Source organism: Mytilus californianus, unplaced genomic scaffold, assembly GCF_021869535.1.
Source record: "Mytilus californianus isolate M0D057914Y unplaced genomic scaffold, xbMytCali1.0.p SCAF_7, whole genome shotgun sequence".
In the NCBI taxonomy this organism is placed as follows: Eukaryota; Metazoa; Mollusca; class Bivalvia; order Mytilida; family Mytilidae; genus Mytilus; species Mytilus californianus.
Window position 1 is genome coordinate 59,205,255 of NW_026262723.1, and position 23,969 is coordinate 59,229,223.

Here is a 23,969-nt window from a genome sequence, read left to right on the forward strand (position 1 = left end):
AGGTTGGGGAGATAACTATAGAGGAGGCTAGTTATTAACAAATTATTGATTCACAAGTGATGTCTACCTATACATAACAAGAAAATTCCTCACCTCATTGTCTACCTCTCTGCTCACCCTCCCTCTGTTTACCCTTCAAATTAGTCTTTAGTAAACCATATGGTTTTGTTACAGTCTTGGAATTTAATTTCAAATGGTGTCAAAATGATACTTTTTGAGTAAATTGAAGGCCTAGAACAATTTCATTTAATACTAGTGAGATTTTTGCCACCTTGCTAGATACTTTAATGTGTGCAATTATTATTGCCATTTTTAAAGAATGAAAAAACATGTGAGTTTGATTATTGTGAGTTTACGGAGCTACCATTTGATTTTTATGGGGGGGCTAGGATGAAAAATTTTGTCCAGCATTTTTTTTAGTTGTAATCTCTGTCATGCCTTTTTATCTATCACTCTATTCGGTCCTGCCTTTTTTTTATTAGTTTATCCTGACTTTTTTTACATAAATTGTCATCCTGCCTTTTTTTTTTTGCAAAGTTGCCCATCCTGCATTTTTGTTTACTCAAAACTCCTGTCCTGCCTTTTTTTCAAATTTCATCCTAGCCCACCCATAAAAATCAAATGCTAGCTCCCTGAGGAAAAGCTACATACAGATACATGTATACATGTATCAGATATCAGCATGTGAGTTTAGGAAAAGCTACGTACAGAAGACCTGTTGGTGGCCTTCTGCTGTTGTCTCTTCTGTGGTCGGGTTGTTGTCTCTTTGACACATTCCCCATTTCCATTCTCAATTTTATGTATCAGATATCAGCATGTGAGTTTGATTATTGTGAGTTTAGTAAAAGCTATGTACAGATACATGTATCAGATATCACCATGTGAGTTTGATTATTGTGAGTTTAGTAAAAGCTATGTACAGATACATGTATCAGATATCACCATGTGAGTTCTTATTATCGACATATATACTCAATGAGTCACATTAATAAAAAGTTCACAATAATTTCTGAATTTACAGTATATAGTTTTACAAAAAGTATGAATGACTACAGTACGTATGGTTACTGATTGAATATATATTGGTAAAGTTAAATTACAAGGATTAACTTTTTATCATTGTGTTAAATGCTCGAGTAAAGTACATCAAACAATTACCACAAACAGATTCTCACACAAAACTTAATAATAAAACTTTAAAGTCAACACTACTGTGTAAAGTATATCTGTGAATAAAATACAAATTTAAAATTAACTCATAAAATTGTATGCTAATACCATTTGATTCTGACTTAAGATGTAGTTAATACTATTAAATGTATGAAAGAGAACGCATATTCAAACTTCTAGCTTACCTGACAGTCGAGGCTTATTTGTCTAGACCAGGTCCACTACGTCATCCTGTGGAATTATGAAATGTGAGTGGTCAGCTGTATATGGTCAGTTGTAACTATTGACCTCTATTTACACAAGATCTTGTTAGTCCATTATGTACATTTTATCGCTTCAACACAACACTCTGATAAAATACAAATGAAGCAAGAGTTTAAATCCCTTCTCAAGTCAACCTTAACTAAATTGAAATGGTCAATTTCTTTCTCATTCATATAACTGAAAATATCACTGGTAGTATATGATGTTTTCCTCTCACTTGGGCAACTCCTACAAAACCAGATTATATTTTAAACACAGACAACAATAGAATTTTATTCTCTTTTTGCAGATAAAATTTATTTACACCTCACAATATGGGTTATACAGTTTAATTATTTTCATAAGTCCGTTTTCTAATAATCCATATGAATAGAGATATTAAGAATTTAATTAAGTTATAGAGTAAGTAATTTAAAAACTTCAAAAACTTAGTTTGAATACGTAATTTCTCAGTTTCATTTAAAAAGCCATATAAATTTACCTATAAATTTTCTTTTTTTTGCCAATTTGATGAATCGCGAATAGTTATGCATCTATGCTCACTCCAATAGCAATTCTATAGTAGTTTTTACCTTATTATAAATGTAGGCTAAGATATGTAAGCAGTCATTTAGCTACTTTCAATTTGGAACAATGGCATTTCTACACTCGCTGTAGTGCATATTGCATGAATCAAAAGTAAATCATACATAAATTAAAAGAAAATCATGCCTATACAGTTAAACCTCTATTAAAGAACCTGAAGTAAGCAAAAACCGGTCTATACAAAGCAATTACTGTGAATTCATCTATTCTAGTGGGTACCAATTTTCATGGATTAAGGAAAAATTGTATTTTCATGGATATAAAGATTCCGCCACTGCATCAAGCGTGTTACGATATTTCTCCTCTAGGGACAGTTTAATTTTAAAATTTAAAACGCAAAGCTTGCCAAGCTTTTTGAATATTTGATATTTAATGGTTAAGAGTGGAGAAATGATGTAATACACGAGATAAAGTGGTGGAATCTGTTATCTCCTGTTTCTCTAATGATTTTTAGACGATATCTAAACAAAGTTTATCTTTCCTTTTCAAAGATTTGCAGAAAGTTGTGGTCTTTATATGTGAAGTCAGCAGGCATGGCCGCCTTTTTTCATTATGTCACAATAAGAACTTCAGCAGAAATCAATAAATTTGATGTCATAATTGAATTTCAACCAATCATTTGCAGAGAACAAAGTTTTCTCTAGAGATGAGAGATATTTTTATCAGTGATCAAGAAATGTAAAAATAGCATGAAAATTAGAGAAATTTATTTTCATGGATTTGCCAATGAGCATACAAGCCTAAAGAAAATTCATATTTTGTTGAACATTTAAATACACCTTATCGCTATTCCCGCTTGACCCGAGAATCTGTCCCGCTTGAACTTTTGACATCATACAACAATCACTTTTCCATTGTGGCGTCAGATATTTTCTATTATGACGTCAAAATTTTACGGGAACTTTTGTGATGTCCAGTAATGGCGGACAAATAGCGATAAGGTGTATTCATGAACTGCCTATATCCATGAAATCCACCAAAATAATTGGTACCCCATGAATAATAACAAATACACAGTATGTAAATCTATACACTGAATAGTCTTTAGTACATTATCTATATTTCAATATAGATCCAATTTGGAAGGTTTCACTGATTTCAAAACATGACAACAAGGATTTCGGGGATATATGCCAACATGGCTTTAACACAAAAAAAAAAAATCATGACAGACAACAAGAGATATATTTTTCAAAGGTTTGTTCTAAACAAGGCCACCCGTAATAAATTCTTTGTTTGATGTTGTCTACCCATGCCTTGTAGGGTTGGGTAGGTAGGTATCGGGGCTAACTCAACTATCGTTATACAGAAAGAACACAACCATACAGTTTAACGTTTACTTCATATATATGAGCTGCTAAGGCTACGTCCCGCATTGACGTCAACCCTAGATACAATTGGTAAAACGCGACGTCTTAACTCCCGCGGTATTCTCAACATTCTCCGGGCCGCTAAAAGTAAATATTAAAATTAAATTACAATAAAGTAAAAATGAATGAAAATTACTGTCTATCAAATCTAAACTTGACTTTAACTTAATAACTTTAGCACAGTCATTAACTTCCAGATTAGTTATCTTCGAATTAAATCACAATGAGTCTATCTCGTATACACAAATCACAGTATGTCTATATTTTCCGTGCACCTGTTCCTTCTTTCAATGAAATAGTATCATATTATAGGTTTTTGAAAGTAAGTCAATAAATCAAACATTTTCGTAACAGTCCATAATAAGTCACAACAGTTCATTAGATACGTATCATTCAGTCCATCTTTTAATATTTTCCCTGTCGGTCCTGCTTCCTCATCTCTCTCGATAAATCCGCGACGTGTCTGTTCCTTTATCATTTCTTTTAAGCCAAATTCCTCTGATTTATTCGAAACCAGTACGTTCAAGATGCTGGATGTCGTAGACGAATGTACCCTTCCTGGTTGTAAGGGTCCTGATAGTAAGTATCCAAGCTTTGACTTAACCGCGATCGGTCCGTCTCCTCTTATTACTTTGTCTTCGATAAAGTTCCAATAGTAGTCGGCACCAATAAGTAACGATATCTCAAAAGAATCGTCCTGAGTAACTGGATGAGCGAGTCTTAATCCTTTGAGATAATCCATATTTCGGTTTACGTAACGCATATGATTATGTATTGGAACTGCTATAGTAGGAACAATAAGGACTTCAATAGGAAATTTACGCCTATTCTCTGTTTCAATGTGTACGGTGGATTTACGTAGTTCGCTCGTGCTGGTGTTATCCTTTCCAAATGCCGATAAATGTACAATTTCAACTCCTTCAGTTTTCAAATTCAATTTTTTCGCTAGATCATCAGTTAAAAAAGATCTTTGTGCACCCTCATCAAATAAAACATTAGTATCCATACACATACTACCTGACCATACAGGAGCTACAGCAGTCTTCAATAGCACATTTGTGCGCATCTGTGTCGAAGAATGTAAAATTTTCGTATCTTCCTTATTTTCAGTATTATTAATGATATTGACAGATGTAGATTGATTATGATTTTGATTGTTCTGTTTCTCTGGGTTGCTTACAGTTTCCCTGTTACCATGGTTACCTACATTACACAAGCTGGAATGGTGTCTCTTGTTACAGTGTCTACACGTTCTTTTTGATTTACACTCATTGGCATGATGATTCCCTAAACAATTAAAGCATAAATTGTCTCGTTTAACTATAGATATGCGGGCTTTAGGGTCACTAACCTTGGTACAGTATGTTGGCGCATGTATGTCTTTACAAAAAATACATGGTCTCTCCTTAATATTCCGGGGCTGGCCTTTCTTCGCGTTGTGTGCTATGTGTCCTTGTGGTGAATTATTTCCTGTGTGAAATGTACTTATAGATGTGTTTGCAAACTGGTGGTCTATAGAATCAAGATAAGTGCCCGTATTTTGTCCTGCCTCCATGATTTGAATTTCGTTAAGTATACTCTTCCTCAAATCTTTCAAATTCCAACTGGACGGTCCGTGTTCTCTGGCTAAGTGTTGTCTGATTTCACTGGGTAACTTTCTCATGATAATCGGTACCAGTAAAGTTCCATATGACGTCTCAGGTTGTCCGAGCGAATCTAAACCTCTTACGTAGGCTTCACATCGGTCATAAAATAATCTTAAGCTTGTTAAGGTGTATCGTGGTTGGGCAATATCTACAAGAGCTTGTAAGTAGGCTTCCGTAATTCTGTGTGTTTGTCCGAACCGTTCCTTGAGTACATTTATAGCCTCCATGTAATTACCATTTGTAAGCGCAAATCCAGTTATCGTATTTAATGCCTCGCTTTCAAGTTGCGATTTCAGATAATTAAATTTCTCAATGTTTGTCAAAGTAGGATTAAAATGTACAGCAGATTCGTACGAGTCCCAAAACGTTTGCCAATCTAAAATGTTGCCATTAAACTTCGGTAGTGATAACTTGGGTAAACGATGGTTACTAGTACTAGCTATATTTTGTGGAGCAATATGACCTGTATCAGAGCCATTGTAGCTTGTCTGTGGTTGAGCGGCGGATGAAGCATAGAATGGTGTTGCGTTTTGAAAGTTATCAACATTTGCCGGGCGGAAAGGAGGGCTTTCTACATTGAGTACTTGATATGAAGATTGTGTTACATTGGAACTTGGTGTACGGTTTTGACCAATTTGTATGAAATTACGAAAATGTCTAAGTTTAGTGTCTAAATTATTTGAATACTCATCTGTATCTACTATTTCACTTTCAACGTTGTCTGAATCCGTTGCTTCCAATATCTGTTCGCTCAGTTTTTCCAACAATTTCTTCTTTTGCGTAAGATTATCGTATGTTGCAAGTAGTTCATCTCTGTCGAAGTCCGTGTTTTCCTTCGCCTCCTCGAATTTTCGGAAAAGTCTCGTCACTGCACTTCTATTTCCAGTCCTAATATTCTTTAACTTCTCCATCGATGTAATCCTTTGGTTACGGCACCATAAATGTCGGGGCTAACTCAACTATCGTTATACAGAAAGAACACAACCATACAGTTTAACGTTTACTTCATATATATGAGCTGCTAAGGCTACGTCCCGCATTGACGTCAACCCTAGATACAATTGGTAAAACGCGACGTCTTAACTCCCGCGGTATTCTCAACAGTAGGTAGGGATTTTATTTTTTTTGGCCACCAACATAAGTTACATGTTTTAGACAAGAAAAGGACCTTAGAGCACGAAAAAAAAATTGAAACAATTTGTGTCATAAAATTTTTCGGGTAGGCTGCTTTTTAGGTGGGTAGGTAGGCAACATCAAACAATTTCAATTTTATTTTCGGCCCAATCATAAGATTTATGTGTTCCCTTTCTTAATGTAGAACCCAAAAGTTACTGAGGAACAGAAATATGGTAATCCCTGTACTTCTCCTGTTCCTGCAGTAGAACCCTTGATAAAGTGGGGGCATCCTTAGAGCTGTGTGGGGTGATAAACAGGCAACCACATCCAGTCAAAATGGGGACATTAAATCTAAGGGCTAATGTAAGTAGAGTAGCACAACCTCTGCATGTTTAAGAATAATTGCAACAACTCTCAAAGGGTCGGCAGATAGCCTGTTGCAAGGTAAAATTTAGGCCCCTATTTAAAATACCTTATTTTTCCAGTGGTAGTCCAAATTTCCCACCCTCATCCATGTCAACTTACCTATATTTGCCACTGGATGTTAAGTAAGCAACAATTATTCAAAATATATCAGCAAAAATTACATTTGTAGGCCTCATTTGAGAAGGGGTTCTACATCTATGCCAAAACATAAACTCAAATCATATTCTCTTTGAAAGAGGGCCAGTGATTGGTCTGATAGATTCTGTTTGTTACAAAAAAAACTTTACCTACTTATAAATACAATCAAATTTCAGACGAAATATATTTACACACGAATAAGTTGATAAAAATGTTAAGCAGAAACCTAATAAAAAGGTCTGGAGCCAAATTGATAAATCCAGAAAACAGATGAAGAAATATATAAATATCATCTTTTAAATTATTCAACTTACTTCCTTATCTATTAAAAATCTTTAAAAAATTTGTCCCAAAATATTAATGCATAAAATTGCAATGTCATAAATCTATATGTATGGAAATGATAAAGTTTTGTTAAATAATATAAATATTAGATTGCCAGTGATCCAACTGACCCCCGAAAAACCAACAGAAAAAGAAAGTGAACAATCACTTACAGATCATATGTCTATGTAACTGAAATATAAAGCTTTTTCTGTGATTGTTAAAATTTCTGCACGCTTGTGCATATTTGTGCGTATTTGAAAGTGTCATTTATTTCATTTAGAACAACATATTTCATCTGATTGTAAAAGCTTTTTGTTGAAACTGTGTCTAATTTTATAAAAGAATCAATCAGTTTTAACATAATGACGCCTTTCCCTGTTGCTTGGTAAAGAAAATATTTGTTTCATATCTCTAGTAAAAACATTCATTTATTTCTTTTTTCTGTTGTGATTTCTTCACAATACATCAAATGGGGTTAAGACACCCTGATACTTCCTTTTTACATTTTTCATGATTAAACTGTTTCTTTTGTTGAAAGTGAAAATCCTTGATGTCTAGTCACTTCAAACAAACGATACTACTTCACTATTTTTTTAGTATTTGTATGTTTTTTTTTCATTATCAAGTTTCAAAACTTTCAGTTTTTTTAGATACAGATAGAAAGCACAAAATCAATGTAAAACTTGGAAAAGATTGAAAAATGAAATTCAAATCCTCAGCATTCAAAGAGCTGTACTAATATTACCTTGATCAGATAAACAGAATCAAAGATTTTGGAAGTTGAAGATGCATAAATAGACCAAAAAGAATATCTGCTTATTTTCCAAAAACAAAAAGTGAAAGTTACACTAAAACCTCAATATTCTGTACAAATACAAAATGTTATTAAGACTGATTGACTGATTGGGTGATGCTTAAGTTCCAGCAGCAAATATTACATGCACATATTTAGGACAACTGTTGGACAAGAAACCAAGGAAATGCTATAAGAAAAAAAAAACTTAAAAAAGAGAAGTATGTGACAATAACATAAGGATAATATATACTAATTCATATTTTTATGCTGTCCACTTCAAATTCAAAATTGATGGTTTTCACCCAAAATATATCATTTGGAAAGTAAATGTAAGAGATGCATTATAAAGAGAACAACCAACTATTGTCATGAAAATGTTTATTTGTACATGGCTCAAAGAATAGAAATGCTTGGCAAAGGCTCTCATTCTACCTAAGCCTAGTACAAATAAATTCGATATTTCAAAACAATGTTTGGTTATTCTATATAGATTTAAAAAAAATAAGCTTACTTTGTTTAAAGAAAATTAATCTGTTTCCAAAATGACTGGTTTTAACATTCAGCGTCACCTGGAAGCATGGTATTATCATTAAAAGGTTAAACCCAGTTTAATCTAGGTATAGTACAAGTATTTTGATACATGCAGGTGCTGTTTTGTATAACAGAGCAAATTTTAACATTCACTGTTTCCAAAATAGATTTCAATGTCCAAATAAACGTGACTAATTAATGATAATAGTTGATATGTGTATAAACAAATTTTGCACAATTCATTAGGATAAATGCAAAAGTAGCCCTTTTCATGAACTTAAAATCATTAAAAATTCCCCACAAAGTGAAATAAAATGCTCCGCTGGGGCACAGCTTGATACGACCGCAGATGTCGAACCCTGAACAGTTGGGGCAAGTATGGACACAACATTAAAGCTTGATACAGCACTGAATTTGGATTGTAATTAAATATTTGACACAGCATAGGTTTCTGACACAGAATGAAAGTGGTCTAAGAACTTAAAAAATTTTAATTTACCTATTCAAACCATATCATTATTATTTGCTTTTATATATAAATCAGAAATAACCAATTTAAAATGGAAAATTTTAAAGAAAAAAAAGGAAAAAAAAAAATCCCCCCCCCCCCAATTTTTTGAACTCCTTTATGATTCATCACCCCAAACTCAATCACAGCCTTCCCTTTGTGGTATGGTACTTTGCAGTACAATTTCAGAGAGATCCATACACTTGAACACAAGTTATTGTCTGGAAACTAGAAAAATGCTTGTTTTTTGGCCCCAAATTCCTAATCGTTTAGGGCAATTACCTCAAAACTCAAACCCAGCTTTCCCTTTGTAATATGGAACCTTGCAGTACAATTTCATAAAGATCCATACACTTACACACAAGTTATTGTCCTGAAACTAGAAAAATGCTTGTTTTTTTTGCCCTTTTATGGCCCCTAATTCCTAACATTTTAAGGGAATTACCCCCAAAATCAATCCCAGCCTTCCCTTTGTGGTATGGTACCTTGCAGTACAATTTCAGAGAGATCCATACACCTGAACACAAGTTATTGTCTGGAAACTAGAAAAATGCTTATTTTTGGCCCCTTTTTGGCCCCTTATTCCGAAACTTTTTGGGCAAATACCCCCAAAGACAATTCCAGCTTTCCCTTTGTGATATGGAACCGTGTAGTACAATTTCATAAAGATCCATACACTTACACACAAGTTATTGTCATGAAACTAGAAAAATGCTTGTTTTTTGCCCCTTTTTGGCCCCTAATTCCTAAAATTTGGAGGCAAATACCCCCAAAATCAATCCCAGCATTCCCTTTGTGATATGGAAACTTGTGGTACAATGTCAGAGAGATCCATACTCTAACACACAAGTTATGTCTGGAAGTTACAAAAATGCTTATATTTGGCCCCTTTTTGGCCCCTAATTCCTTAACTGTTGGTACCATAACCCCCAAAATCAATCCCCACCTTCCTTTTGTGGTATTGACCCTTATGGTAAAATTTCATAGAGATCCATTCACTTAAACTAAAGTTAAAGTGCAAAAACTAATGTGTCTTCGGACGACGACAACGACAACGACGACGACGACACCAATGTCATACAAAAATTTTTTTTGCGGTCGTATAAAAAGAAAAGGAAAAGATCTATGACATGTACTGGCCAATATATTAAAACTTAACAAAAAATGTAGGTCATGAGCATCAAATATTCCAATCCATGCTTTACATAGAAGGAATATATTGGTAACATTTCATTGAAAACTTTCCATGAATTTCTAAAATATGATCTTCAGTGTAAAACAGATGAAAGTTGCTCATGCATGGAAAGTAGGTCATGGTACCCCAAATTTTGCTTTATGACATTTATTATGATTGTAGCATTCAAATTTTATTTAAAATAAATTCTGTGATATTAATCTAATATATAGTATCCCTCAGCCAGAGAATATAAGACATGGGGACTCAAATGATATCAAACAGACAAGGACTTTTGTGGTGGATAACCTAAGACAGAAAACTTGACCAAATCCAGACTAATAAACATACAAGCCACAAAAAATCTTACTTTTTTCAGATATGAACTAATATAAATAGATCTTTAGTAACACCAGTCTACCAAGGGTAAGGATATAAGTGTTCTAGTATATCAGTTAAAAATCTTTTGATCTAGTCTACCAAAGAGGAAGGTCGTTGCTCAGATGCCATTTCAGATTGTGTCCAAATTTTATAGAAATGTGTATCTTTTTCACACTATGTAAAACAGAGTTTGTCCACTTCACATCAAACTGTCCACTTCAAAATATCAAGTTTTCCTGGTAGCAAAACTGTTTTCAATTTTATTTATACTTTCAAGCTTTGATCATGGACCACATGCATTGTTATACGTGGCTATACCGATTATCAGAGTAATTCCTTCCGTTCAGCTATTAATCTGAATAAAAACTGCCCTATAACTTCAAAACACAAGTAGCAAGAAGCATTTAATTCAAATTTAAAGAAAAAAAAAAACTATAAATTTAATAGTGTGATAAATTTACAAGTTAACATAATGATGAGGGTCATGAGGGTCAACAATTACAAATTTATCACTGAAATGAGAATCAAAGACACCTGGGTACTTCACACTTCTAACATCAACTTTTAACCATACTTATATAACATTATATGGCTTCTCAATCTTTCCATATTGCAATTTTAAAGCATTTTCTATTATATATGCAAATATTAGCATAGGATTAAATTTTAAATCTTTCAATATCTTGCAAGATCACAAAAGTCACTATTGTGATTAAATGTCTTATGTTTTTAAAGGGACTTACAAAATGAGGGTATTATAGTACAGTCTAGAAGAATATTAGCGTGTTAAAATTGTATAGATGACTTAAATACTGTGAGAATGAAAACTGTGCAGATTTTCAACAGGAAATTAATAAATTTTTTGTCTATTGTTAAAGACTTTATATTGACCTCTTAACTTTTGGGTTGTTTTTTGTGTTTGTTTGGTTGATGTCTCATTGATCTCCTTGTATCTCATATTTGGTGTCAGAAAAAACAATCTTAAACACAAAAAGGACCTAAGTTGCTTACATTTGCAGGATTTTCTCGCTGCGTTGAAGACCCGTTGGTGGCCTTGGGCTGTTTTCTGCTCTTTGGTCCGGTTGTTGTCTCTTTGACACACTCCCAGTTTCCATTCTCTATTCTACATCAATGTCAATTGGTCTCTGGTGGACATGGTGGATATTTATCTCAACGCAATCATGCCATATCTCCTTATTTTTATACAAGATCATTAGTATAGTAAAGCCTGGCTAATACACACTCTCACAAAAACTTAGAAAGATATCAGATCAAGACTTAAAAAAAGGAAGGCATATCCACGATTCAGATGTATGATAAGCTTTTAACAAACTTTATGTGAGTATTTCAGACTATATTTCCTAATAAACCTGAATTACAATTTTTGTCCAGCACACTGCTCATAAATTACATTTTTGCATATAATTTCCTTTCAAAAAGCCTACTTTAACATATGTTCCTGGTGTCATTTTCTTTAAATTTATTAAATATAACATTACCCTTAACAATCATATATGTTAACAAATAAAGTAGTATTGGTGCAGTTTATGGTCAAAATGTGTGATCTGTTTTATTCAGAATCATTGATAACAGCTGCAGACTTGTTGAAACATAGGTGGTCTACAAGTTATCTTACACCTCTATCAGAATATGTGGTGACATTCACTGCTCTGTACACACCTACCAGAATATATGGTTACATTAACTGCTGGTTATCATATAAAAAAACCCTCGTTTTTCTGGATATATCCAATTAAAACCAGTCATTTTACTGTAAACCACACTAGAACTGTGTATCTTGGACCAGATTATAGCAATTTGCAACTGTTGCAGAACTATTATTTTCATGAAGATTGAATGATTGATGGTATTTAACACCCTTTTTCAGCACTCTTGGCTATATTGTGGACACCAGTTTTTATCAGTGGAGGTGGTGGAGGGTGCCAGAGTCTCTGAAGAAAACCACTGACATTCAGCAGGAATTGTTGCAATCCCAGTCATAAAGGGTTGAACTTTTGTGGCAAAAGGGGCTCGAAACACACAACATCAGTGTTGGCAGGTTGGTTATCATTGTAGATGAACTTAGATCCCTCCGCCACCCAGGCCCCCTTAAAGAGGGAAATTCTGAGTTCACAGTGTACTATCTTAATCACATTCTGAAATTGTTTATATCTAAGATGGGTATAGAAAAAGATACACTTAATATTTCGAAACAGGGACTTGAAACAAGTTTAATGTTAGAATTTTTGTACTGAGACCCAATTAAAACTATAGTACAGAGATTCCTTGCCTGCAGAAACTTGGACAACAAGAATGTGTCCATAGTACATGGATGCCCCACTCGCACTATCATTTTCTATGTTCAGTTGACCGTGAAATTGGGGTCAAAACTCTAATTTTGCATTAAAGTTAGAAAGATCATATCATAGGGAACATGTGTACTAAGTTTCAAGTTGATTGGACTTCAACTTCATCAAAAACTACCTTGACCAAAATCTTTAACCTGAAGCGGGACAGACGGACGAACGGACAGACGAACGAATGGACGAACAAACAGACGCACAGACCGATAACATAATGCCCCTCTACTATTGTAGGTGGTGCATAAAAAGTAACCAGGTAGTGACAAATTGTTTAGGAACACCTATGTATTTAACATGAAGAATTTTAATGTGAGATATTGATATATTACAATTAATATGCACATGTATGCGGCATAAGCTTAAGTCAGTCAAACATTAAATATAGGTCATAGTAGCCCAAATGTTGTTGAGGTGAACTTTGAAACATGGATGGTTTTGCTTTTATTCTAATGTTGTTACAGACTTATAGTAAATATAGGTCACAGTAGCCCAAATGATGTGCAGATGAATTATGGAAGGTTTTGTTTTTACTCCTAATGTTGTTAGACTCAATATAGGTCATTGTAGCCGAAATAATGCTGAATTGAATAATAAAACATGGATGGTTTAGTTTTTAACCTAAATATTGTCAGAGTAAATATAGGTCATTGTAGTCAAAATGATGCTGATACCATTATTCAAGTCTCAAGTCTTTAATCTCTTGCACCTGAAATTGTTTGTTACAACAGACAATTAATGTAGTTTATTCTTTTCCATACATTGCTAAAGGTAAGAAAATGTATGTCTAGAGAAAGTTTTCTTTTCTTTCTCCTGCAGGTGAGCTGAAAATTTGTGTTTCATAGGGTATTGATTGTTGTTTAACGCCACTTTCAACACTTTTGTGCTATTTCGTGGCAGTCAGTTATTATTAGTGGAGGAAGCCAGAGTGCCTGGAGAGAACCACTGACCTTCGGTAGGAAAACTAACAATCCTTGTCAATTAAGATTGGAGTCAAGAGCACCTGCCACATGCAGGATTCAAACTCACAACCTCAGTGTTGACAAGCTAGTGATACTGTACTTCAACTACTTAGACCACTTGGCCACCGAGGCCCCTTTATATAGGGTTTAAATATCTAGTTTTAAGAAACCACAAAATTCCTCAAAATTAGTACCAAAAAGTATCATTAACGTCACTGTTATTCAACTTTACATTTAGAAAAACATGCAATAGTTCAGATATTTTATGTGACATTGAATCTCTGCTTTCATTGGTTTCATTGGTTTGACATTGGCAAACAAAACCTCAAATGATAACATCGTGAGCATTCTAAAATTACAAATCTAATATGACATTTAAGTGTTTAATTTGTCTTTAATTTTCACATTCATTTGAAATTTTAAGAAAATTGATTGAAAGTGTTTAGTAGACTGACCATTTATTGACCCCTTTACTATTTGATTAGATCGTTCAGGATCATTTAGAAAACTGATATTCAATTGTGACCTCATATTTCTCAAATAATCATTTAAACATATCAAAAGCAATTAGATAAAAAAAAACTTATGAGAAAATATCAAAATGCATTAAAATTTTTACTTTGATTGCTATTGATAATAGTAACATTTTTTCTACAGAAAGAAAATTATTATTCAATTTTATCAATAAAATGTTTAAAAATTGAAATAACATTTAATGCATGTATAACATGAAAGAGTAATGTCATGATCTTGTGATCTTATTTACCTGGTGCTAATGTAATTTTTGTCAATTTACGTTTAATATTATACCTTCATCAAATAGGCTTTACGTTAGTTATTAAGTAAAAACCTTTTTGATCTTTTTCAAGAACAGCTTTTAAAAATTTGACAGGTTTAATAATGAACAAAACAGTTCTTTTTCTAACCTTTCGTTGGTATGATTCAATATTATTGATTTAAACATGTATTTTCACATAAGAGTTTGAACTTGCACCAATGCTATTGTAGTTTTCTAATATTGCATTTTAAATATACTAAAAACTAGTAATGCTCTAAATTAAATGGGACAGATTATTTTCAAACTAAATTTAAAAAAGAGCTAATAAATGGCAGCCCACCAGGTTTTCCTTGCATTATTTAGTGTCATTTTAAAGCATTTAAGGGCCATAACTCCTGAAGACAAAAGTGAAAATCATTAAAACCACTGAAAAAATGTATTCAATTCTATTGTCAGCTTTGTGTGTTTCAATTATCAAAGAACACATTCCCTTCAATCGATGTTCAGTTCATTATGTTGTTACAAAGAATTTCTGTACAATTTATAATCCATCATACTTCATCCCCTCCCAACCTCTTTTTTTTTCCTGGAAGGCTTTTTTTTAATTATGTCTAAATTTGGGCACATTGCATCTGCGCCAATGCTTTTGCACTTACTTACAAGTAAACTATAACAGAAACGTTTCAATATAAGCTGATTCTGAATACGAGGCTTGTATAAGAAATAGGGTACACCCAACCCACCCCTTAAGTAAGGAAGAGGCTTCATACTCATTCTCATACAAAACTGAGTGTTACTTAAAGGTATAAAATTGTATAGTGACCATATGTTCGAGGTGACAAAATGGACATAATTCATTCTGAGACAAATAGAGGAGGAAATACGTCTGTACATTTTTAAGACCTCACATTTAGGATATCAAATGTGTTTGATTGTAAACTAGAGGCTCTCAAGAGCCTGTGTCGCTCACCTGTATTTACTGATGCTTTGGAAATCATGTAAAATAAGGTTAAAATCATAATTAATAGTATTAGATATTATATATTATAATGATATCTAAGATAATAACAAAAAACTGCAAAATTTTTGTAAAATTACTAACTCAGGGGCAGCAACCCAACAACGGGTTGTCGGATTCGACTAAAAATTTTCAGGGCAGATAAATCTAAATCTGATGAACATTTTTGCCACCTGTCAGATTTGCTCTAAATGCTTTAGTTTCAGAGATATAAACCAAAAACTGCATTTTACCCTTATGTTCTATTTTTAACCAAGTCGGCCATGATGGTGGGAAGGCGGGGTCATCGGACAAATTTTTTAAACTAGATACCCTAATAATGATTATGGCCAAGTATGGTTAAATTTGTCTCAGTAGTTTCAGAGAAGAAGATTTTTGTAAAAGATTACAAAAATTTACAAAAAATTGTTAAAAAATGACTATTAAGGGCAATAACTCCTAAAGAGGTCGACTGACAATTTTGGTCATGACAACTTATTTGTAGATCTTACTTTGCTGAACATTATTGCTGTTTACAGTTTATCTCTATCTATAATAATATTCAAGATAATAACCAACTAGAGGCTCTAAAGAGCCTGTGTCGCTCACCTTGGTCTATGTGCATATTAAACAAAGGACACAGATGGATTCATGACAAAATTGTGTTTTAGTGATGGTTATGTGTTTGTAGATCTTACTTTACTGAACATTCTTGCTCCTTACTATTATCTCTATCTATAATGAACTTGGCCCGGTGGTTACAGTGGAAAATACTTTGTAAAAATTTACAAAAATTTACAAAATTTATGAAAATTGTAAAAAATTGACTATTAAGGGCAATAACTCCTTGAGGGGTCAATTGACAATTTTGGTCATGTTGCCTTATTTGTAGATCTAACTTTGCTGTACATTATTGCTGTTTACAGTTTATCTCTATCTATAATAATATTCAAGATAATAACCAAAAGCTGCAAAATTTTCTTAAAATTACCAATTCAGGGGCAGCAACCCAACAACGTGCTGCCTGATTGGTCTGAAAATTTTAGGGCAGATAGATCTTGACCTAATGAACAAAATATCCTTGTCAGATTTGCTCTAAATGCTTTGGTTTCAGAGATATGAGCCAAAAACTGCATTTTACCCTATGTACTATTTTCTAGCCATGTCGGCCATCTTGGTTCGAGGGCAGGGTCATCGGACACATTTTTTAAACTAGATACCCTAATGATGATTGTGGACAAGTTTGGTTAAATTTGTCTTAGTAGTTCCAGAGGAGAAGATTTTTGTAAAAAATTACAAAAATTTACGAAAAATGGTTAAAAATTGATTATAAAGGGCAATAACTCCTTAAGGGGTCAACTGACCATTTTGGTCACGTTGACTTATTTGTAGATCTTACTTTGCTGAACATTATTGCTGTGAACAGTTTATCTCTATCTATAATAATATTCAAGATAATAACCAAAAACGGCAAAATTTCCTTAAAATTACCAATTCAGGGGCAGCAACCCAACAACGGGTTACCTGATTGGTCTGAAAATTTAAGTACAGATAGATCTTGACCTAATGAACAATTTTATCCTATCAGATTTGCTCTAAATGCTTTGGTTTCAGAGATATGAGCCAAAAACTGCATTTTACCCTATGTACTATTTTTTAGCCATGTCGGCCATCTTGATTCGCGGGCAGGGTCATCGGACACATTTTTTAAACTATATACCCTAATGATGATTGTGGACAAGTTTGGTTAAATTTGTCTTAGTAGTTTCAGAGGAGAAGATTTTTGTAAAAGATTACAAAAATTTACGAAAAATGGTTAAAAATTGACTATAAAGGGCAATAACTCCTTCAGGGGTCAACTGACCATTTTGGTCAAGTTGACTTATTTGTAGATCTTACTTTGCTGAACATTATTGCTGTTTACAGTTTATCTCTATCTATAATAATATTTAAGATAATAACCAAAAACGGCAAAATTTCCTTAAAATTACCAATTCAGGGGCAGCAACCCAACAACGGGTTGCCTGATTGGTCTGAAAATTTAAGGGCAGATAGATCTTGACCTAATGAACAATTTTATCCTCAACAGATTTGCTCTAAATGCTTTGGTTTCAGAGATATGAGCCAAAAACTGCATTTTACCCTATGTACTATTTTTTAGCCATGTCGGCCATCTTGGTTCGCGGGCAGGGTCATCGGACACATTTTTTAAACTAGATACCCTAATGATGATTGTGGACAAGTTTGGTTAAATTTGACCAAGTAGTTTCAGAGGAGAAGATTTTTGTAAAAGATTACAAAAATTTACGAAAAATGGTTAAAAATTGACTATAAAGGGCAATAACTCCTTAAGGGGTCAACTGACCATTTTGGTCAAGTTGACTTATTTGTAGATCATACTTTGCTGAACATTATTGCTGTTTACAGTTTATCTCTATCTATAATAATATTCAAGATAATAACCAAAAACGGCAAAATTTCCTTAAAATTACCAATTCAGGGGCAGCAACCCAACAACGGGTTGTCCGATTGGTCTGAAAATTTCAGGGCAGATAGATCTTGACCTGATAAACAATTTTACCCCATGTCAGATTTGCTCTAAATGCTTTGGTTTCAGAGATATAAGCCAAAATCTACATTTTACCCTATGTTCTATTTTTAGCCACAGCGGCCATCTTGATTGGTTGGCGGGGTCATCGGACACATTTTTTAAACTAGATACCCCAATGATGATTGTGGCCAAGTTTGGTCAAATTTGGCCCAGTAGTTTCAGAGGAGAAGATTTTTGTAAAAGTTTACGGACGACGGACGACGGACGCAAAGTGATGAGAAAAGCTCACTTGACCTTTCAGGTCAGGTGAGCTAAAAACTGCAAATTTCCTTAAAATTACCAATTCAGGGGCAGCAACCCAACAACAGGTTGTCAGATTTGTCTGAAAATTTCAGAGCAGATAGATCTTGACCTGATAATCAGTTTTACCCTATGTCAGATTTACTCTAAATGCTTAGGTTTCAGAGATATAAGCCAAAATCTACATTTTACCTCTATGTTCTATTTTTAGCCATGGTGGCCATCTTGGTTGGTTGGTTGGCGGGGTCTACGGACACATTTTTTAAACTAGATACCCTAATGATGATTGTGGCCAAGTTTGGTTAAATTTGGCCCAGTGGTTTCAGAGGAGAAGATTTTTGTAAAAAGCTGACGACGACGAGGACGACGGACTCCAAGTGATGAGAAAAGCTCACTTGGCCCTTCGGGCCAGGTGAGCTAAAAAAGTCTCTTTTCAATACAGATCTATCATTTATGCTATTGACCTGTATTATTGGCGCAAATGAAAGACATTTTGCTCGCAAATGAAATGACAATTGGTGCAAAAGCGAAGCACAGCTAAATTTATATACATGCAATATATTTACTAACCTTTGTGTTTGTAAGTTGTCTTTATTAGTATGAAATAATATCTGCAATAATAAGGGCATTTTAATAAGAATAATATACATAAAAAGTGAGAAATGACATAAGGTGTATGTGGAAATCTGCAATAAAAAAAGACATTTTCATAATAATAAAAGATATAAAAAGTAAAATTTTGACATCAGGTAGCAGTATCGTGACCAAGTAACCATCTATTTAATCTAATTTCCTTATATGGAATGTTTTGGGAAAACTACTAAACCTAGAAAAAATATTGAAAAAGAAATTTCATTAACTAAAAAAATTTAAAAATAAGAAAAAAATAAATAATATTTGCATTTTTAATCTTCAAAATTTGTGTCTTTTGCAAAAAAAAAAGAAACAAAAAACTTATAAATTTTTAAATATTTTTTAATAACTTGTAATAGAATCCCCATATATTTCTTTCTACATTTTAAAATTAAGATACAGTCAGAGTTAATAAAAATCAACATATATTTTATATGTATTTAAAAGGTAGAAATAAAATTTAAAAGAAATTTCTGACATTTAGTATGTGACACTGAATTATAGCGGGTTATGTCAAATATAATAGATAACTTAACCTTTCAACCTTAATTTTCACCTTTGAAATACCTGTCCCTACTCATTAGATCTTATCTAATTATGGTAATTGTACAGGTGACAAATTTTCTGGCCAAAGTAATTTATCACAGTCATACCGCTGACATAATAGCAAAATAACATTGAATGGGGACCTGATCAAAGATTGTAAACATCATGTAACATTATGTATTATGGAGTTAAATTTATCAAAAAAATCACAATGTTGACATGTACCTGGTCAAAGTACCTTTAAATTGTAGTGTATTAAACCACCTATGGTGTTAATATCATTGTCTGGTGAACAAATAAATGTCAAAAATAAAAAAATCTTATGTGGAAAGTTTTTTGGCTGTAAATATTTCATTAATAATACATATTAAGAGAAAATAAAGGGATTATATCAATAAGGATAAAGGATGCCATCTGAAACTTGACATTTTGGATGGAGCATATCAATTTCCAACATTTTCTTTCGGTGAATACTCTGCTTTGTTCAAAATCAAATTCATGTAGAAAAACCTAATGAAAATAGTAAATAATACAAATATGGATAAAACAAGTACCCTATTAAATGAACAGAATTTGTCATTATAATGCAATTCGATTAGAACTATAATTTTCATTGGACATTGACAAATATTGTGAAGGGTTAGATTCCACGTTCTACCAGTCCATAACTAATGAAAGCCACCATTTTGAATCCGATTTTTTTTGGGGTATAAAATTTCTCAAAAAATAAACAAAAAAGTCACATTTTGTGCCTCAAAATCTTCTTAAAGTCAATATTTAAACCATTCAGACACGTAGAAAAGTATAAATATGTCTTAATGTTTATGTTTGACATCAGGAGTATACCTATCATGTCACATTGTTAAGATGCCAAAGACGATGTAACAGTTTTGCAGACTTTTTCATTAATGACATTTTTTAGTAAAAATATTTACTTAAATGGAATTTATTTCAATATGTGGCATTAGAATGGAGAAAACTGTCTTGTATTTTAAGCTTGGACTTCATAAAACTTGATTTTACTGTCACAAATATCTGTTTACCTAGTTCCGCTACGTGTCGCTAAGGAAGACAGTAAAATCTATGTTTTACAAAGGCCAAGCTTAAAATACAATACAGTTATCTCCTTATTAGTATATCAAAGACCAATAAACTGCTTTGTATTCCTTTGTCTTCTGCCAGAACAGAACAGGAAAGCTGATTCTCTAATTTTTTCACTATTTTCACATTTCCCAACCGATTGTGAAAAAATTGTTCTCCTCACTAGTGAAATATCTGTTCTCGGCAAATGATTGGTAGAAATTTATATATGACGTCAAATTTTCTTGGTTTCTTCTGAATTTCCTATTGTGACGTCATGGAAAAAGGCGACCATGCCTGATGACGTCACATATAAGGATGACAACTTTCTACAAATCTTTGAAAAGGAAGGATAAAAGTCATTCGAGAAACAGATTCCACCACTATACCTCATGTATTACGATATTTCTCCACTCTCAACAGTTAAAATTTAACTGTCTCGAGTGCAGAAATATCGTAACACACTTGCTGCAGTGGTGGAATCTATATATTTCTTACTGGTAAATCAGGATGCCATAAAATATTTTTACATATATTATAAATTTTTATATTTTCAATCTTGACCATATGTCCTATTTTGGTTTGTTGTGCTGCAGAGCTCCTGTCTCACTTATGTAATCCCCATATTTCTTTTTTTATGCATTTTATATGATCATACCAAGGGAGACAATTCAAGGATATATCTATGTTAAACTATGTTAAACTATATTCACATGTAAAACTTCATGGTTTGTGATCTGAAGTATTCATGTAATTTCATTGACAACTATTTTGGAAGATTAACAAAAATTATACAGCACATTTAAATGTGGGAAAATATCATAAGGATATTTTGCTACATTAAAATATAATGATTATAAGTTCAATTTTGTGAAGATTCTCTTCTAAAAATGAAATAAAATTCCTCACAAAATTTGTTTTTCAGCCTCTATATTCCATGTATACCAACCATAAATCATTTTCAACTTGTAAAAATTATCAAAAAATTATCTTTCGTACATGCAAAAGTGTAATAAGACCTATTCTGGGTACAATGGATACAGGATGTACCAGTAAGACTTCACGTAAAACATATTTAGCGTTCAAATAAAGATAATAATACTATAGTATTTCCATGTCTTTTGACCACACAGTGATAATAATTATTACTTTTAAACACTTCAAAGCCCATGTTCGTTTTTTTCAAACAAAAGAATGAAATATAAATTTTCATCAATGACGACAAAAACTAATTAAATTTGATAAAAAAAAATCTTACCAAGATCAAGTTATATTCACTGTCTTGTTTTTTGTGTTCAAATTACAATATCATATTTCCAATAGACAAAAATTATTCAATCAAGCAATTTATGAAATTATTCTTGAACAGGCAACATAGCTTATGGTTTATCAAAACAGTTAATTATAAAGATGCCTGGTTATTAAAGCTATAAACTGTATTATGTCAAACCTAATAAATATTTTGACTAAAGTATACACAAAGGAAATGGCTCATTAATCCCCATTACAAGTGTATGGAAGTCAAAACCCACTTCATAAATCAACACATTAAAATTATAACTGAATCGGCTATCAAATATTGAGGATAATTAGTAAAACAAAACCATACATTACAAGGGTTAAGAGTTCATGAGAAGATATGATACTGGTATACTCTTATTAAAACAAATGACCTTCTCATGGACGTTTCTAAAATAACATACTTATGATTCTCATAAAAATTAACTTTCAGGGAAATTTGAGAACATTTTCATATGAATAGATGTGGATCGAGTGTCTGTAAATGAAAAAGCAACCCGACAACAAAAATCCCAATGACATCTTTAGGTGAACACTTGGTCTGCAACAAAACATAAGTGTCAATACAACACGTAAAACTTCAAATTGCATAGAGTCTAGGATAGATGTGAATAAATCTAAGAGACTCTCTGAAAACTGTCTTTTTTATGAAACAATGTATTCATATCAAGAGTGTAGTATAGAAATACATATGGACTATGAAATACATGTATCATATTAAACATGAATACACTTCTTCAAGATGAACATTCTAGAAGGTCAGTCCATATTACTGGATATTTGAAAAAAGTGATGCACCTCTGACAAGCTGACAATTCTTAATTCAATGTTGTATTGATTGACTTATAGGGCTTAATTTCCAATGGCAAATATTATATGCATATTTAGGCTACTAGTGTGCTACCTTCTCATAAAAATACCTTTGGATTGACCTAGACATGCTGAGTTTGGTTTTAAATATGGTACATCATAAGGTAACCAAACCCCTTGAACCCCCTGGCTATGTGTGTGGGCAACACCCTGCAGGGAAACTTTAGTATGACAACAAGTGATGATTATTATTTGTTTTTGCAAGGTGAGCTTAGCAAAGAAGCAGCAAATAACAATATCACTTTTAACAATTGGACCATTGAGGAACAAACCCATTTACTCCTGCAATCCAGGCAAATTATTTTTTTGTTTTTTGAGTTGAGCTTAGCAAAGAACAAGCAAACAACAATATCAATGACTTTGGTTTGGTACACACTGAGGAACAAACACAATAACTCCTCCACACAGGTGAGCAAGCTACCACAAAACTAGGTGTGACATGGGGATGCTCATTTCCCAAATTCCGTTTTTTCTGTTGTAATTTTTTCCCCTTCTTTTTTGCAGATCCCACATCCCCACTTTTTTTTATCCCCTAAATTCCACATTCCTACTTTTTTTTTACCCGATATATCCCCCATCTCAAAAATGTGTCATCCCTCTCTTCATACTAAAGTGAAATATAAACAATGAAAAACCCAACCACAAAAATTAATATTAAATACATTGATTTACATGTACCTTTCAATACGAATCACATGTAACCTATCCAATTAAGTCATACATATGTAAGTTCTGTCAATATAGAAAAGGTGATATGAACTTGTCAGATTTGTAAATATTTATAAACTCTGGTAATTTATTGTAAATTTAAATCTACATTGTGTCAATATCTCAAATAGAGAAACAGGGTTACAATTGTAAAATTTTCCCCTTCTTTAATGAAATTTGTTCAACCTGTATGACACCTAATAAAAGTTATTCAAATTAATTTAATGAAATTGAATTTATTAGAAATAAATATGACATTCTGTCACTTACTATTGGAAATGAAAAAAGTAATTTTCTCATGATTAAATTTTATTATTGATAAATGACTGACAAAATTATATAAAATGAAATAAAAAAGTTTGCTGAAATTAAGAAATTAACGACATGTATAAAAAAGATGAATAACCCTGCCATGACATACAACTTGTATACTGGTAGTACTAATTACATTTA

General features: G+C 32.7%; 1 protein-coding gene across 7 annotated transcripts in view; it reads right to left on the reverse strand.

Annotated features, from left to right (window-relative positions):
- LOC127707614 (chondroitin sulfate N-acetylgalactosaminyltransferase 2-like) overlaps positions 1–23,969 on the reverse strand; it is a 54,787-nt gene that overhangs the window by 25,899 nt on the left and 4,919 nt on the right. For 3 of the 7 annotated variants that reach the window (XM_052212228.1, XM_052212222.1, XM_052212224.1), the window contains 2 exons: positions 18,951–18,991; positions 1,356–1,662 (listed from right to left, as the gene is read on the reverse strand). The gene's annotated coding sequence lies outside the window, so the exon portion shown is untranslated. Of the gene's footprint in view, positions 1–1,355; positions 1,663–8,349; positions 8,368–18,950; positions 18,992–21,897; positions 21,915–23,969 lie in introns of those variants that run through there. The other 4 variants (XM_052212223.1, XM_052212226.1, XM_052212225.1 and 1 more) reach the window with 3 other exon arrangements.